Source organism: Ambystoma mexicanum, chromosome 13, assembly GCF_040938575.1.
Source record: "Ambystoma mexicanum isolate Mex_15411 chromosome 13, UKY_AmexF1_1, whole genome shotgun sequence".
NCBI lineage: Eukaryota > Metazoa > Chordata > Amphibia > Caudata > Ambystomatidae > Ambystoma > Ambystoma mexicanum.
This window is the reverse complement of record NC_090938.1, coordinates 248,887,844-248,905,160: the sequence shown is the minus strand read 5'-3', so window position 1 is coordinate 248,905,160 and position 17,317 is coordinate 248,887,844.

The following is a 17,317-nucleotide window of genomic DNA, read 5'->3' as shown; positions in this document are numbered from 1 at the left end:
CCAACGCTATCACCCGCCACTCAAAGCGGAGAGGTACAGTAAATACGGTGATCAATCTTTTCTGGCCCAGCTTTCTTGGCCTCAGGGATACAGCTCTGCATACACCCCAGCGATCACTATCACTCACCCTTATGTTTTACCTCTATTCTGTTGCTACTACAGTCTGCTTTGTCCCTCTTCCTTGCTCTTCTTTGCCCTGTTCCTTCTCACCTTTTCCCCTTTTGCTTCTTCATCCCACCGGCCACAGTCTGGTTTAAACCCTGGGGGGCGGGGGGAGTCGCAGTTCTCTTCCACACGGATAGGGTGTCATTGCGTTAAGATCACTATGGTGCTGATGTGCGCAGTATAAACACCATTTAACGTTTATTGCTCTTCCCGAGTCCATGGCCCTCATTACGATACTGGCACTAAACCATGGCGCTATTAACACCATGGTTGGTGCCGGTATCGTAACGAGTCCGCCAATGTTCAATGGGGAATTACCTCCCCATTCCAAGGTTGGCGGGGCGGTAATTCCCCATTGAACATTGCCCTTCCCCATTTCCATTTTTGCCCCATAGGGCTCAATGGGACTGGGGAAGGCGCCAAGTACGGTACCGCAAATTGCGGTACCGTACTTAGCACCAAGGTCCCTTTGCGGGTCCCTACTTTAGCGGCTGGTCTAGACCAGCCGTTCAGGTCGGGTCCCGCAAAGGGACCTCATAGTAAGGCGCTAAGAGTTTAACCGCGCCACAGCCTTTTACGGCGCCGTTAAACACTTAGCGCCAGGGTCCTAATGAGGGCCTATGAAACGTATATATTTGGTTCTCCCAATTTAAACATAATGGGCCGGATTATGAGGGTTTCAGCATTTTCTCTGGAAATACTGCAAAATGGCAATACCGTTAACGCATGTGGTAAGCGTGGGGTTCCTTTTTTGGGCCCCATAATTAGGAGTCATGTTGACCCGACAGTTATAGCCTATTTTGGAGTCCCCCCGGCCTCTAAGGGGATTTTGTATTGGCACATGCCGTAATTACCACATGAGGTAATGCTTCTGTGTTGCAGTAATTTCAAGTGTGAAACCCAGAACCAAGAAAGCCAGACAGAATGTTTTGGAAATACTCAACACCAGGGACACCAAGCAACTTTTCAAAGGACTAACCCACAGAAGAGTTAGAACATTTGTCATGGCATTCACCACGTCCCCAGACTTTGTATGCCTTCCTTCTCTGCATTTTGAACTGAACAGATTACGCAGCCTTACCCATCCTGCTCCACCACACACCTCATCGCCACTGGGACCAGCCTAAACCAACCAAGACACCTTCGCCTACTTTAACAACTTCACCATGAATGCACTGGAAAGAAACCTTGTTGCCTCGGCCTTCATTCCCTGCACTCGCATATACTGGAAAATCAGTCAATGATTGACAAACTTCAAATTATAACATCAATTGCTCATGCAAGTATTCATATATTCGACATTTATAAATTCATAATAATTCGACATATAGAAAAATATTTTTTTATCATACAATGGTGTATGTATAATTCTTAATGTATTCGTAGGCCAGTATTAAAAAACACAGTGTCAGCCCACAGTTATATCCATCTAATTACATAAAACCTGTTTCCATATCATTGGGCAGGCATAACACCAGGGTTCTTTATATCCGTATTATGGATCCCTTAGTTAATATAGGCACATAAAAAGGTAGACTGGGTTCGATGACTGCATGATGAAAGTCATCTTCCTCAGGACCAGCAGTTTGTACAATTGGAATCAATCACTGTCATCCATCGTTGTTGGACTGGCAACCGGAACGTGACCTAGTGTGAGGGGAAACAATGTACTTGATTCACGTGGGGGTAGCATTTTGGGTTATTAATCAATTCTGGCTGGCTATAACATGCTACATTAAATCTTATTAACTGTTGCAAAATGTCAACATAACTTCTCATTCTGTAGTTTTCTTATTAGAGACTCAATACCACCTCCTCAATTAAACACGTGCTTATGTCAGATTCCTTCGATGCTACAAAGGAAATAGCAAATAGCGCACCTCAGAACCATGATGGAGTCTCCATTGGCACGGAGGGACAGGCTTGTTAATCCTGTGAGCCACTTCTTCCTTTGCCTTGTCTGACTCTGGGGAGACAAAGCACAACATGGAAGGCAGCAGTCAGTATGATGTCAAGAATGCTATTACAAGTAGAATGGCACAGTTCAGATGTAAACGTGCCTCCGTGTTACATCGTTGTGCACTTGCCTGTACGCTGTGCACACATCAACAGGGCATTACAGGCACTTGCGCATTTCAGTTTCTGCCGGTCACTTGCTGCATGACCCGGCACGGATCAACGTCAATACGTTGTAAAAAGAACGGAGGAGAAGACTGGGGGAACCCACACTTACCGTAGCGCCACTTGCTACTACTTCTTAAGGGACAGCATTTGTACAGTGAACGCTGCATTCCGAATGTGTGTATAAACTGTTGAATTTCTCACGCTGGCGTTACACTCTCAGGGGTGTGGTCTGGTGCGTGGACAGCTCGAGTAGCGTGTTACACGTGTAGCGGCCATCTTCAGTGGGTCGGAGAGCTTTGCCCCTCTCACTTGTTGTAATAGAACTAACCCCTACATTGGTCCATTTGTACACATAGCCAATATGTCATATTCTGCTAATTCAGCTGTTTCCCTTTTAGACAATTAGCTGGAATGAGACAGTTGTTCTTTTCAAAATGGCAAACTTGGCCGCAGATTTATTTTACAACAAAAGAATTACTGCACACATTTAGTGAAATTCAGCCTGTAAGTGTGGCGCTTGCTCCGAGTCCAATACACCTGCTTCCCCCTATTCCTTTGCACCAAGACCATAGTAGGCCCAACTCTCCCGACCCTTTGTGCCTGAGCCTACCCTGCCCTTGCAGGTGTACGAGGGCGGGGGGAGCCCCATTTCTTTTGGAGGAAGCTAGCAATTGTTGTTACAACCAGACGCCCCTGCCATTAGGCTCCCAAGAGGCACTGGCCCAAGAAGAGCGAAGACCCTTCCGGCTTCCTCCTGGCTCATTCGGAGTCTGTCTCTTGTGCTTGGTTGCCCAAACACCTCCATAGTCCCACCTGACAATCCTGCAACAGCAACGACCAGGCTCTGTCCTCCTTTTGTTCCTTCGTTGGGTGGGTTGAAAATGAAAATCTTGTCCTCTCCAGCGGGTGGGTGTCCTACTACAGGGGCTGGATGCTGCCTGTCGTAGGACGCCCGCTCATTATAAAGAGGTGACCTCGCCCCTTTGCATTGTTCGCCCTTTGCGGTCTTTGGCGATTTTGGGTGCCGCTTTTGGGACCGTAGCCCTCCCCCTTACCCAGGGGGAGGGGTGGCAGAGGAGGACCCTGCACGGCTTACCGGGCCACCTCCTCCATTTTGTCTTTGTTTTCCGTCGTCAGCTTCATAACCCCTGCATTGGTCCATTTGTACACATAGCCAATATGCCATATTCAGCTCATTCATCAGTTTCCCTTTCAGACAATTAGCTGGAATGAGACAGTTGTTCTTTTCAAAATGGCTAACTTGGCAGCAGAATTATTTTACAACAAAAGAATTACTGCACACATTTAGTGAAATTCAGCCTGTAAGTGTGGCGCTTGCTCCGAGTCCAATACACCTGCTTCCCCCTATTCCTTTGCACCAAGTCCATAGTAGGCCCAACTCTCCCGACCCTTTGTGCCTCAGCCTATCCTGCCCTTGCAGGTGCCCGTGGGCGGGGAGAGCGCTGTTTCTTTTGGGGGAATCTGAGCCCTTGTTGTTACCACCAGGCGCCCCTGCCATTAGGCTCCCAAGAGGTGCTGGTCTGAGAAGAGCGAAGACACTGAAGTGGGAGAATGGAAGAACAGGCTCCCGCCCTTCCCCTCTCGCGCTTGGCCTACAGGATCACGGCCCAGACACCCGCCACGAGAGGAGTTTGCCTATCTACCGGACGACCAAATACCCTGGTACAGGAACATACGGATGTGCCCATCTACCTGCCCAGCAGCCCGCCCTGTCCATGCCGACACATGCGGCACGGACCAACTCGACTAAACCTACACGTCGTTAGAGATGCCATGACGACCTAGCCAACGGTCAGCACACCTGTGCAAATATACACACCGGACACTCCCGCACCAATCTGCACGAAGAATATACTCAGTGCTATGACGTAGGCGACAGACATACTCACGGACGTACATCTTTATTATTTTCCACATAGGCTCTCAAAATGCAGAAACGCAAGACGCATCATGAACTTATATAAAAAAAGGCTTGCTCACGCTTCTTCTAAGAGCCATGTACCATAATGAAGAATATAACGGGGACACGATACTGAGGATAAAGCAATATGATACCGTAACCTAAAGCGCCCTGCATCAAACGGTTCCACCTATGCACCAGGCCCAAGTAGGCCGCAGGCAAAAGCTTCCATGAACATTGAGTGAGCAAGAACTGGGTTGCTGACCCTGCAAAATGAGCCCGGCGAAAGCACACCGCCAAGGGCACGATGTTGCAATCTCGCACGCTGCAAGCCAACGCCAAGGTCGCACCTGCAAGATAAACCAGGCACACAGTAGGAAAAACAATATTAATTGTGTTGAATTTTGCCTCAAACACGGTCCCACCTCACGTGACAAAGTCAAACCTGACAAGATGCCAAGCCCAGGAGGAAGGAGACGCCTGAATCCCACGTTTCAAGACACAGGCAGATACAATTAAAAGACTCATTTGGACATCTGCAGCAGTGGGAGTATTCGACCTCCCAACATATGAATAAATCCTCACATTGTTTACACCTACCCATATTAAAACATTGTTGCAAATGACAGGTGCACCGCGAGCTGGGAACAGCGATAGTCCCAGACTGGGAGGCTCGCGAGCGGACCAATTAGAACATGGGGTTGTTATCACTGACGCCATTCACATTGACCAATCCTCGGAGGTCTTCATGTAACAATTTTCATGTATCAAATTGAAGGGACAGCCCAGGTGTACCACCTGACTAACCCTCAGCCACTAACACCGTTCTCTATATGTGCGCTATAATAACCCTACCACTCGAGTAACCAATCCAGAGTGGAGATAGGTTTTTGCTAAACTTTCCAAGTGACGCAAGTAGCGCGTCATACTAAGGTAAAAAGGGCCTGCGAGCCCCACGATTATGTGTGTGTCAGGACGGACGCGTACGCTCCTTGACCCATCCCTGCCGTTTTGTCTAATAAACAGCAGAGTCACCTTGCTTCTTGCGTGTGTCTCATACTCTATCTCTTTTGGGATATATGGGAGGAGTTGGGGCCTCCCTGCCCGGAGGTCTGCGGACGGTCCGGCCGACCCCGGCAGAATTTCCCCCCCGACAAGTTGGACGCACTGCTGAGATCTGTTTAAGATCTGCTTTTTTATTTTTACTTTTTCCAGGTAATCGCGTTGCGAGGAGGCCCGGTGGCGCGGCCCCCTCTGCCGTTGCCCCCTTCTGAGGACTACAGGACCATCGCGGAGCTGCGAGAAGACCAGACAGCGCAATCCGGATATTGGCCCTCGGGAGCCGGTTGAGAAGTATCCCGCCCGCGGTTGGCGAGTGTCCAGACGTGGTCCAGACAAGGAAGGGGAGGTGGCGAGCCGCTTGGAGGGGTGCACGCAGTTGAGCGGCCCCCGCATCAAGAGAACTTGGTGAGCATGCCACGCACAACAAGCAATGTGAAATTGTGAGGGAGGGGGGAGGAATTAAATACGGGAGGTGGGAGGTGTTGCACAGGTGCGCGGCGAAGGTTTGACAATTTAGTGTTGGCAATGGAATGAATGGTAGCCGAACGAGTGTGAGAGCAGTCGGCTACGTTACGCGTGGGGGGCGGAGCACGAAAACATCACGTGCAGCCGCTCGTAGACACTGATTGGCCTAGGTAGCGACTACGTGTAAGGGTGTGTGTGTGTGTGTGTGTGTGTGTGTGTGTGTGTGTGGTTTCCTACGATTTGGCATTTATTGATCAATGAGTAGATGAGGATCCCTATTGTTTGAGCAAGAAACTCGATAGGTAGATGACGTTTCCCTGTAGGCGGGAGCTAGTTAGTTGCCCAATACGGAAGATAATTGGCTGGTTAAGCCCTCCTGCCGAGGGGCGTATCACACGCGAGGCGACGCAGCGTGCGCAGTCCGATTATATTATTGATTACCTTGTTCCAGGAGTGACAGGAAGACAGCTGTGAGGTTAACGGGGGTAGATTGCAAGTGTATTGTGAACTTAAAGAATATATGAAGAACTTACCAGTAGCTCGAAGAGATCAGTGACGTCACCAGTAGGGCTTTCATAGGATATCCCGAGCACAAGGCATCTTTCTTTCTGAGAGTGGTGGGGAAGAGAACTGTGGTAAGGGAGTGGAAACGGAGACAAATGGTAATGAGTTGATCGGGGAAAGGTGAAACGGGGGACGTGGCTGCGCACGAAGAGCGCCGGCCACGGCAAGTGCAGAAGAAGGAGGAGGAGCAAGTGAAAATAGGACGACTGTATAAGAACGTCATAAGGGGCACGCAGCCGCAGGGGGCTACGTGCGCCTCGGCCGCAGGGGGCCGTAAGGGTGTCGTGTAAAGGAAGAAAGACCGAAGAAAATATACAAATGTAAATACTATATTTTTATAATTTTCCTTAGCGGACTATCGCAAGTCCCCTAGCTTACAGGGCCAGGTAACAATATAATGCTGTATATTGTAAACTTCTAGTGAGATAACCGCTACCAAATAGGGGAAGGGTAACAAGTGGAGCGCTACTATGTCATACGGGACAGGATCGGGAGGGTGGCGGAACACCCTCACTACCCCACTACAGCACATATGTACAACACTGTCACCCCATAGGGAGAAACTGATTAAGTATAGCATAGAATGGACCGAGGAGACGGACAACAAAATGATAACACCGTGGCCGCCTAATGGTAGCTTCGATCCATATGCCCAACATTCACTACTAAACCATCTGCATAATACATACAAAGGGAAGAAGTTGGCAAACCACGTGGAGGTGTTTAACTTATGGAGGATGTTCCAAGGGTCCCGACCAGGACCAAATGGAATGTTCACTGTGGAGGAAATACCGGAAGAAAAAGAGATTAAGGAGGAAGGAGAGGATGGGAAAAAGGGGAGTGAAGACCCAAAGAACACGGGGAACGGACAAGAGGGAGGAGAAAAGAATAATACATCAAATGAAATAAAAAAGGAACCGAGGAACGATATACCCCTAGCAAAGGGAGTGAAAACGGAGGGAGGGGGGTTGTACCCTTTAAGGGAGTTAGGAGAAATAGAAAGAGGTCAGTTAAGGGCGGCTGAGGGGTACTCGAACCCGGCATAAAGCCCTCCACCATATGTGGCTCATAGGAAGATGCCAGCAGGGGAGGGGAGGACTGGAGAAGAACAAACTGTGGAAATAGGAGATGATGAGTGGGTAGCTGCACAGATACTATTAACATTACGAGGTTCATTAACAGGGGAAGAGAAGGAGGTAGTAAGGAAAACAGACGAGGATAATACCAGGGAGAGTGGAATGAGAGGGGAAGAGCTGTTACGGCAAAAGGAAGAGATTTTGGAGGAACGACTAGCAGAATTAAGGAATGAGCAGAATAAATTGATCAAACAGCTTGAGAGGGAGGAAAGAGAGAGAGCGAGGAAAAGGAAAGAAGGTAAACGAATTGGAAAAAATAAGGGAACAAACTGAGGAGCAAAGGAGAGAAGCTGAAAGGGTAAAAGCAGCAGCAGAAAGGGTATCAAGAGCAGTGCTGCGAGAAAAGAAAAGGGAAGAAGAAGAGAAAGAAATGGCAATGTGGAAGAGGAGATTACTATCAGAAACGACTAAGAAATACGAAGAAGGGAGGGTGAAAGAGAGCATATTAGAAAGGGAAAGGGTGAAATGGGAAAGGAAGAAAGAGGATGTAAGAATACTGGAACAGATGAGTAGTGAAGTAATGGAGGAATTAAAAAGGAAAAGGGAGGAAAATGGTAGGGAGATGGAGGAGAGAAATAAAGGAGAAAGAGAAGATAGGAGAAGGGAGAGTGAAGTATGGGGGGATGTATATAAAGACACAAGTAGCAACAACATCAGCGCAAAGGGGAGCGGTTGATAAAGGAGAAAAAGGAGAACTGGACCTAATAGACTTACAAACAGTAACAATAAAGGGGAAAAAGACCGAGTGGGGGGTGCCGTTTATGACTGACTTTTGTAGTGAGGAAGGAGAAGGAGTGGAGAAGGAAGGAAGAAACAGTGAAAGGGAAAGCCTAGATAAACTATACATCACCCGGACCAACACAGACTCGCCATGGATCCGTAGGAGAAAGGATGAGCTGGAGAGAAGTGAGGAGGAATGAGCAAGGGATAGCGGAAAGACAGACACATGAGGCCGCACCGTCCCCATCACGCCCTCTCCCATCGCACCCTACATGCTCAACCACCTCACGCTCGTTATGCACAATAAAACTTGCGCCCTTCACAGACGAACTGACACCCTATGCATGTCGGCTTAAGGACCTCCCTAGACGCAGGCAGGAAAGGCGAATACACATGCCCACATTAAATACAGGAAATGATGGAAGAAGGGGAAAAGATGGAGAAGAAAGAGTTACGAGCAGGGGAAATACGGATGAAATTGACGATGTAGAAGAAAGGGAAGAAGAGGAAGGGTGTAAGGACTCGATTTTATGGAACACAAAGGGTAAAACGAGACATAACTTAATGCCACTTCTGGAGAGGGGAGGGGTTAGGCCACAGTATGTGCCTTGGAAGCATACAGACAAAGAAAATATAAAATGCAGGCTCCCATCATTAAGTGGAGGTGCGGGTAAGTGGATATATGAAATGGAAAAACACACCGCAGGACAGAAACTGGCAGTAGGAGATGTGAAGGGCCTTCTAATATCGATATTAGGGGATGCAGCGGATGACATTTGGAAGAGAGCGGGATTCCCTGGGGTAACAATAACAAACACATCGCATGATGGGGCACCATTCGCAAACTGCAGACATGCACTATGGCAGGCACTGAGGGTACAGTACCCAGACACATCAGACATAGGAGCAATTACCTCCCGCAAGATGCGTGAGAACGAAGATCCTGTTGATTATATCCAGGAAATCCAAGAGAAGTGGCGCATGGAAACTAGAGAACAATGGGACAAAACACCCGCAATATTTTATCATATACTAGTACAAGGGCTCCCGGAAGGAGTTCAGAAACAACTGAAGAAAGTAGTGGGAATGGAAGCAAAAGCATGGCCAGAAATACAACTGACTATAGTGCATCATTGCAGGACATGGCAAGGAAAAATGAAACAAAAGGAAGAGGACAGGAAAACGGAAGAGGCTAAACTAGTACAGAAAAAGCTTACTAAATACACAATGGAAGGGGCACTAATAACTACGCCTACAACAATGACCCAAAGCCCCACACAAGTAGTGGCTGCACAAGATCCCTCTCAAATACCACCTTCGCAGACTATAACACAACAGGTGCCGCCACTCCAACCATACACGACCAACATGGGAGGAGGATACCCAATGCCAGGAGCTGGGTATTATAATTACAACAGGGGGAGAGGAGGAATTATGAGAGGGAGAGGATACGGATATAATACCCAACAGCAGGTGGGAGGACTTAGAAATTCCTATCCCACAGGGCAACCAGTATACCAGGACAACACAGGGAGCTTTCCATGGCAGAGTAGGGAACCACCGGTGTGTTGGAGTTGTGGATTACTACGGCACATGTCACGCACGTGTAGAGTAAGACCAGGAACACCATCATGGAGTGAACAGGGACAACCAAGGCCCACACAGGAACAGCAGGGCATACAGCAACAGCAGATGTTGCAACAGGGAAATGAACAGCAACAACTAATAACACAACAACAGCCACAGACACATTCACTGCCACAACAACAGGTAGCGATAACACAACAACCCCAAGTACAACAAACACAACTGGGTAGGGTGACGGTCCTGGGACACAACCCTTACACAGGAAATGGTCAATCGTTGTACCCTCAATAGGACAGCCCACAGACGGCCTTGGTGTGTCCCATCCTGTCAGTAACACCTAATAGTGCGGAGGAACCACGCATAGAGGTAACGATAGGTGACAAAAAGTTATCATTCCTTGTTGACACCGGGGCGACCCGGTCTTGCATAAGGAAGGGTAAATTTAAGATGTCAGGCGAAGCCATGAACACCCAAGGATTCTCTGGGGCTAAAGGGTTGGTTCCTTTTACTGATAACATTCCCTTATCTATAGGAGATTATGACCTGTCAGTCCCACTTCTATATTATAGTGCCTCACCAGTAAATATACTGGGGAGAGACATAATGAACAGGTTGAATATGACGATCTCATTTACTGAGGACGGCATAATTTGCTCCACTCCAGGGATTAACATGCTCACAGCACGACATATTATGCAAGCATATTGCGGACAAACAGCGATTAGGGCAGAGCCAGTAGATGGCGAGCTCTTCCAGTACGGGACAGACATGGCATTTGCATGGATGCCAGGGATAGAGGGAAAAATGTGGAGGAGGCCAGCAGCCTATCTGTTCAGACCAGAAACACCAGTCAATGAGCTAGAAGGAAAGGTGGTTCCAGTGGACATTGAGAGCATTATAGCAACAGCTGATTACATTGCTGTACATGCCCAAGACAGAGAAGGAAGGGCATGGAGGGCAGTGATAGCACTAGCGGAAGGATGTAGACTCACCCAGGTGTCAGATGAGGAGCCTTTCTCAGAAGAAAAGGAGGAAGGTGAAATGGTGTTTATGATGAGTGTGGAAATATGGCTAAGAGTGGCGTACAAACAAGTAGCACAGAAAATTGCAATGGCACTTGAGGCACCCGCATGCACCCCAGTCCCCTTCTTTAAGGAGGATATGACAAAGGTACCCACATCACTGTGGACTACTAGCCCCTATGACGTGGGGTGCATAAAAAGTATAGGGGGAGTAATGATAAAATTGAAAAAAGGTGCAATACTCCCCAGAGTGAAACAGTACCCACTATCAAAAGAGGCAGATGAGGGCATATATGAAACCATAAAGGCCCTTATAAATAATGGCATATTGGTCCCCTCAGAATCACCATGTAACACGGCTGTATACCCAGTGCGCAAGGCTAAAGGGGGTTCTTGGCGCTTCATACAGGATCTCAGGCCCTTGAACAACATAGTAGAAGCAGAATACCCCATAGCAGCAAACCCGGCCACAATATTGTGTGGCATTCCAGCAGAAGCATCACGATTTACAGTGATCGACCTTAAAAATGCATTCTTCATTACAGGAACACAAAGTGGAAACACACCAGGTTGCCACAAGGGTATTGTGAATCACCCTCAATTTTCAACAGAGTAATACAGATGGATTTGGGTAATATTGAAGTGGAAAGCACAGTGTTGCAGTATGTCGATGACATAATAATTTGCAGTACAAATGAAAGGACATGCAGAGAGGACTCATTAAAGATGTTGACAATATTGGCTGAGAAAGGTTACAAGGTAGACATGGAAAAGTTACAGTACTGCCAAGAACAGGTACTTTACATTGGTCAGCTCATATCCCAACATGGAAGAAAGATTGCACCACAAAGAGCACAGGCCATTTCAAACACACCAGTGCCACAAACAGTGAGGGAACTGCAGCAGTTCCTGGGTCTATGCAACTACTGTAGAGCATGGGTATTTGATTACAGTTCCTACATAGGGCCCCTGCTTGAGGCGTTAAAGGAAGCTAATAAAGGGGAGAAAAAGCTGGGGTGGACAATGGAAATGAAAGAGGCTTTTGATGAGTTGAAAGATGCGATATCAACTGCCCCGGTACTGGCATCCCCAGACTATGAGTGACAATTTTTTATATTTTCACATTGCGACTCAACAGTAATGAAAGCAGTGTTGGCCCAAAAAACAAGCATGGGCTACAAACCAGTAGCATTTTACAGCGGCCACTTAGATCCTGTGATGTTAGGTCATTTCCCTTGCGAACAAGGTCTCGCCGCAGCTGCTTTTGCGGTAGAGAAAGCATCAGCAATAACCATGGGGTGCCCAACTACACTGTTTGTGGAACATGCACTATTTGCCATATTGAATAAACCTAAGTCCACCCTAACCACGCAAAGGGCATCAGGTTATGAGATCATCTTATCCAGAGCTGAACTATCAATTGTTAGATGTAGCACGGTCAACCCTGCAAGGTTCCTAGCAGAAGTAATTGAGGAGGGAGATTATGCCCACGACTGTACGCAAATAACTGACATGTACTCATGTACTAGAAAGGTTGAAGAAAACGCACTAGAGGGAGGTGAGCTCTTGTTCATTGATGGGTCATCAACTATCGACCAAAGGGATGGTGTAAGGAGGACTGGGGCAGCAGTGGTAAAAATGATGGAGGTACCGGTGTGTGTGGCCATGAAATGTGTACAATTACCACAGCATTACTCCGCTCAAGCAGCGGAATTAGTTGCACTGATCTTGGCGTTGAAGGAAAGCTTTGACAAAGGAGTGACCATATACTCCGACAGCGCGTATGTTACTTCCACTGTCCACTCAGGGCTGTCGAAATGGAGAAGAAGAGGGTTTAGGAGAGCTGATGGCACTCCAGTGCAACATGCCCTCCTATTGGCTGAACTAATTGAAGCAATAAATGACCCCCAAGAATTAGCTTTAGTGAAATGCACCGCACACACCAATGGTGAAGATCACATCTCAAAAGGGAATGCAGCAGCAGACGCACATGCGAGGTATGCTGCATACTTTGGTGAGATATGGAACCCCCCAGAGTCACAGAGAGGGAGAGGGAGGGGAATGGCTAAGGAGATGTTGATAAGAGAAGGGTACACCCATCTCCCAGCCACACAGATTATGGAGCTACAAGCGGCTGCACCAATGGCCGAAAAAGAAATATGGGTAAAAAGAGGATGCACAATGTCACCAACCGACGCACTATGGCGCCAGGGTGACACTGGAAGGTTGTAATACCATTGGCACTTTTGAACACCGCCCTGAGCCAACTACATTACCCAGCCCACACAGGCAAGGAAGTAATTGCAGCACGAATTAGGGAAGACTGGTTCTGCCCCGAGTTAAATTCTCATGTGTCAAATTTTATCAGCAACTGTCTCACATGTCAACAGTTTACGGCTGGCCACACTCTGAAGGTGATAAGAGGTACTATACCCCGGCCAGAGGGACCGTTCCGACATCTCCATATTGACTATGTTGATATGATCAACGTATGCCAAGGAAATAGGTATATGATTGTAGTAGTATGCTCATTCTCGAGGTGGATTGAAGCAGGGCCCTGTTCACACCCAGATGCATTCAGAGCAGCTAAATTCCTAGTGAGGGAGGTCTTCCCTAGGTGGGGAGTGTGTGAGGTATAAAGGTCAGACAATGGCCCACATTTCGCAAACGAAATGTTCCAGCACATTACATCCTTGCTGAACATCAAGCATAAATTTGCATGTGCATACCACCCACAGGCCAACGGTATATGTGAACGCCTGAACGGCCTATTAAAGGAGGCAATTGCAAAGATACAGCAAACAACAAAGAAGAGTTGGGTATATTGCCTTCCATTAGCCCTATTTGAGCTAAGGAATAGACCAGGGTCCGACCACCACCTCACCCCTCATGAGGTGGTTACCGGATGTCAAATGCGCCTTCCCCTAACGCCAACATCAAGAGCATTTACTGACCACGAGAGTACTGCGAGTGTTCTTGGTGATGAAATGTACCAATATGTGTCTTCTTTGATTACTAGTGTAGTGTTTGTGTCTCAACAGCTCGAGCGCACGCGGGGCGGGTCTTACAGCGACCAACAAGAAGACGTGGATAAAGAACTGGAAAAGGAAAGACTGTGCAAAGTTGCTAAAGGTGACCACGTACTACTTCGCAATTTCAACAGAAAGTGGACAGTCCACGATTCACTGGCCCCCATCTGGTAGAAGAGGTATCAACGAGAGCAGTAAAGTTACAGGACAAACGTGCTTGGAACCACCTACACGACGTAAAGATCTACAAACTCCAGACCCGCCCCAGCGCCACCGACAGGGCCACAGGAAGAACAACAACAGCGTCACCAACGGAGGAAGAGACTTCTCCCACAACTAACAGCCTAAGTGTCCCCGTACCCTGCCACCCCCCAGATTCCCCAGAGACAACTATTAGAAAAGAAAGGGGTGATCCCCATACCGCCCACCCCATGGTTAAACGATCAAAGGGTAAAAGAGACTCCCGCCAGCCTGAGGGTACGTGTCTACTACACAGCATTCCTCTTGGCCATAGAACATTCAATGCCCCACCTCCAACCATACTTGCCTGCCCTAAGAGATAGATCGCTTAGATTGGTGTGGGAACAGCTCTTCGCCTGGGCACTGAATGACTACTTGATAGGGAGAGCTTAATAACAATAACTAACCTTAATAACGAGCATATTAAGAATTTTCAGGCGGGCAACTGTAACGTCGCAAGAATAAGCTGCCGGACTGCAGCAAGGTAAGAGCAAAATGCCGGTGAAATTAGCATTTGTAATAAAATTGATAGGGATTTTAATGATCACCGGGTTCTTGGCTACCTCTGTATGGCAGTACAGCTATGCTATTGATATTATTGCTGTACCCAAACCTAATATACCCCCACCCCCAGCTGCAACAGGTGTTACGTCAGGTGGTACTAGTAAAACTCCACACCAGGAAAATAGAGTTAAACGCAGCACATACTCAGATAATAAAGGCATTGACAACTATGTACAAGGTTCAGCACACGTCTCTAACAACATGTGGTACCAACACATGACCAAAATAGGCAAGCAGACAACAGAAGACAGCTGCTACGTTTGCTCATTGATCCCATACGCCATGAGCGCTTCTCGAACATTTGTTGCTACGGAGATAGATGGAAAAATAGCACGATGTATAATATACCTGGCACTGTTCCAAACGAAAGGAAGATGTCAAGGGACAATGGTGCATCTGGTGTGGAAAACACGAGATACGTATCCATATGAAAACAACTTCCTTAAGACTTATTTGAGTTACCACAAGAGCAGTCTACATGCTCAAGGATTCAGATACATAACAAGTGGTCCTGAAAAAGGAGAAACAAAGAAGGTAACACTGCAGTACCTACCATGTGATTGGTACGCCGCTGAAGTCCCTGGTAGAAACGGATGTTGGGAAAGACCACTGATGATAATAACAGGGAAGGTGTACATGGACAACAAATGGGACATAGGAGTGGTTGGCAGCAACATGGTAACAAGAGAAAATATTTCAACTATTGATGGACATAACCATAGATGTTGGATGACTTGGATCAAGTACGTACCCATGCTTACGTGGATGGAGAAGGATGAAGACCCAATAACAATATTGCCGCTAACTGCACCTAAGGTATGCTACCAACATAAAGGAGAGCTGGATGTAGGATACAACACCAACTGTGAAAGCGTGATGGAGTTACCTGAGAGGGGAGCAGGAACAGCAGTAGTAATGGACCATTACTGGGCCTGTGGAGACAAGGCGTATCACACACTGCCCCCTTTGTGGAATGGTGTATGCACTATAGTACACGTTAATGTACCATCACTAGTGGTACCCCAGAAGCATGTGAATATGGCGAATTTCCCCAAGATGGATGAAGGCAACAAAAGGAAGAAGAGATCTGCACAGCCTCGGAAAGGGCCAGAGAACAGACGCAACGGCAACAACACTGTCCTCAACAGAAGGAAAAGACAAGGAGAACCCCTGACAGGAAATTACCTGTGGGGAAGGTCGGAAACAGCACTCACCTCAATTCCGCCGCAACACAGACTATTCAGCAGAGCAGCCATGTTCTTCTCCTCAATAATACATCCTGGACTGCAGGCCTACGCAAACACGAAATGCTCCAGATAACTAGGTGGGAACTAATGATGACAATTAACTCTACAGTAAATGGATTAAACGCAATAAAAGAGGAATTGCGAGCAGTAAGAATGGTTGCACTACAGAACAGATATGTACTGGACCTCCTCACAGCAATGGAAGGAGGAGTTTGCGCAAAGATAGGACAATCATGCTGCACATTCATTCCTGCTAACGATGCTGACAATGGTACCCTCACGGAAGCTGTGTCACAATTGGCCCAGATGCACTCAAAAATGATGGATGAAAGTAAAGTGTGAAAAAGGATGAGAGCTGGTTTTCAATATTATGGTCATGGATGCCATCTTGGCTGTCAGATGGACTGAAGATTATAGTTGGATGCACTATTTTGGCTGGAGCTGCACTGATCATAATAAGATTTTGGAAGGCCCGGAAGGCACGCACCACAGACGAGATGATCGAAATGGTTGGTATACACCTCTTGATGCCAACAGATGACGGTCAACACACAGGCACAATAATAAAGGAGAGAGAGAGGTTGCGCAACCAGATCATCACCAACCACCTGGACCCACCATCTGTGAAGCTCGAAAACCCAAGAAACCCAAGGAGCTACATAGGGAAATGGGTATACTGCACTCCTGGAGGAACATGTGAATATATGTATTGGTCATTTGAAGACCATGTTAACCACTATGGACATTTGGGAGGAATAACTAAAATATGGAGAGTAAGAGGAGATAAAGAAAAGGATATGTTTGTGGTCGACAAGTCGACCAGAGGGGGGACTGAAGTGGGAGAATGGAAGAACAGGCTCCCGCCCTTCCCCTCTCGCGCTTGGCCTAGAGGATCACGGCCCAGACACCCGCCACGAGAGGAGTTTGCCTATCTACCGGACGACCAAATACCCTGGTACAGGAACATACGGATGTGCCCATCTACCTGCCCAGCAGCCCGCCCTGTCCATGCCGACACCTGCGGCACGGACCAACTCGACTAAACCTACACGTTGTTAAAGATGCCATGACGACCTAGCCAACGGTCAGCACACCTGTGCAAATATACACACCGGACACTCCCGCACCAATCTACACGAAGAATATACTCAGTGCTATGACGTAGGCGACAGACATACTCACGGACGTACATCTTTATTATTTTCCACATAGGCTCTCAAAATGCAGAAACGCAAGACGCATCATGAACTTATATAAAAAAGGCTTGCTCACGCTTCTTCTAAGAGCCATGTACCATAATGAAGAATATAACGGGGACACGATACTGAGGATAAAGCAATATGATACCGTAACCTAAAGCGCCCTGCATCAAACGGTTCCACCTATGCACCAGGCCCAAGTAGGCCGCAGGCAAAAGCTTCCATGAACATTGAGTGAGCAAGAACTGGGTTGCTGACCTTGAAAAATGAGC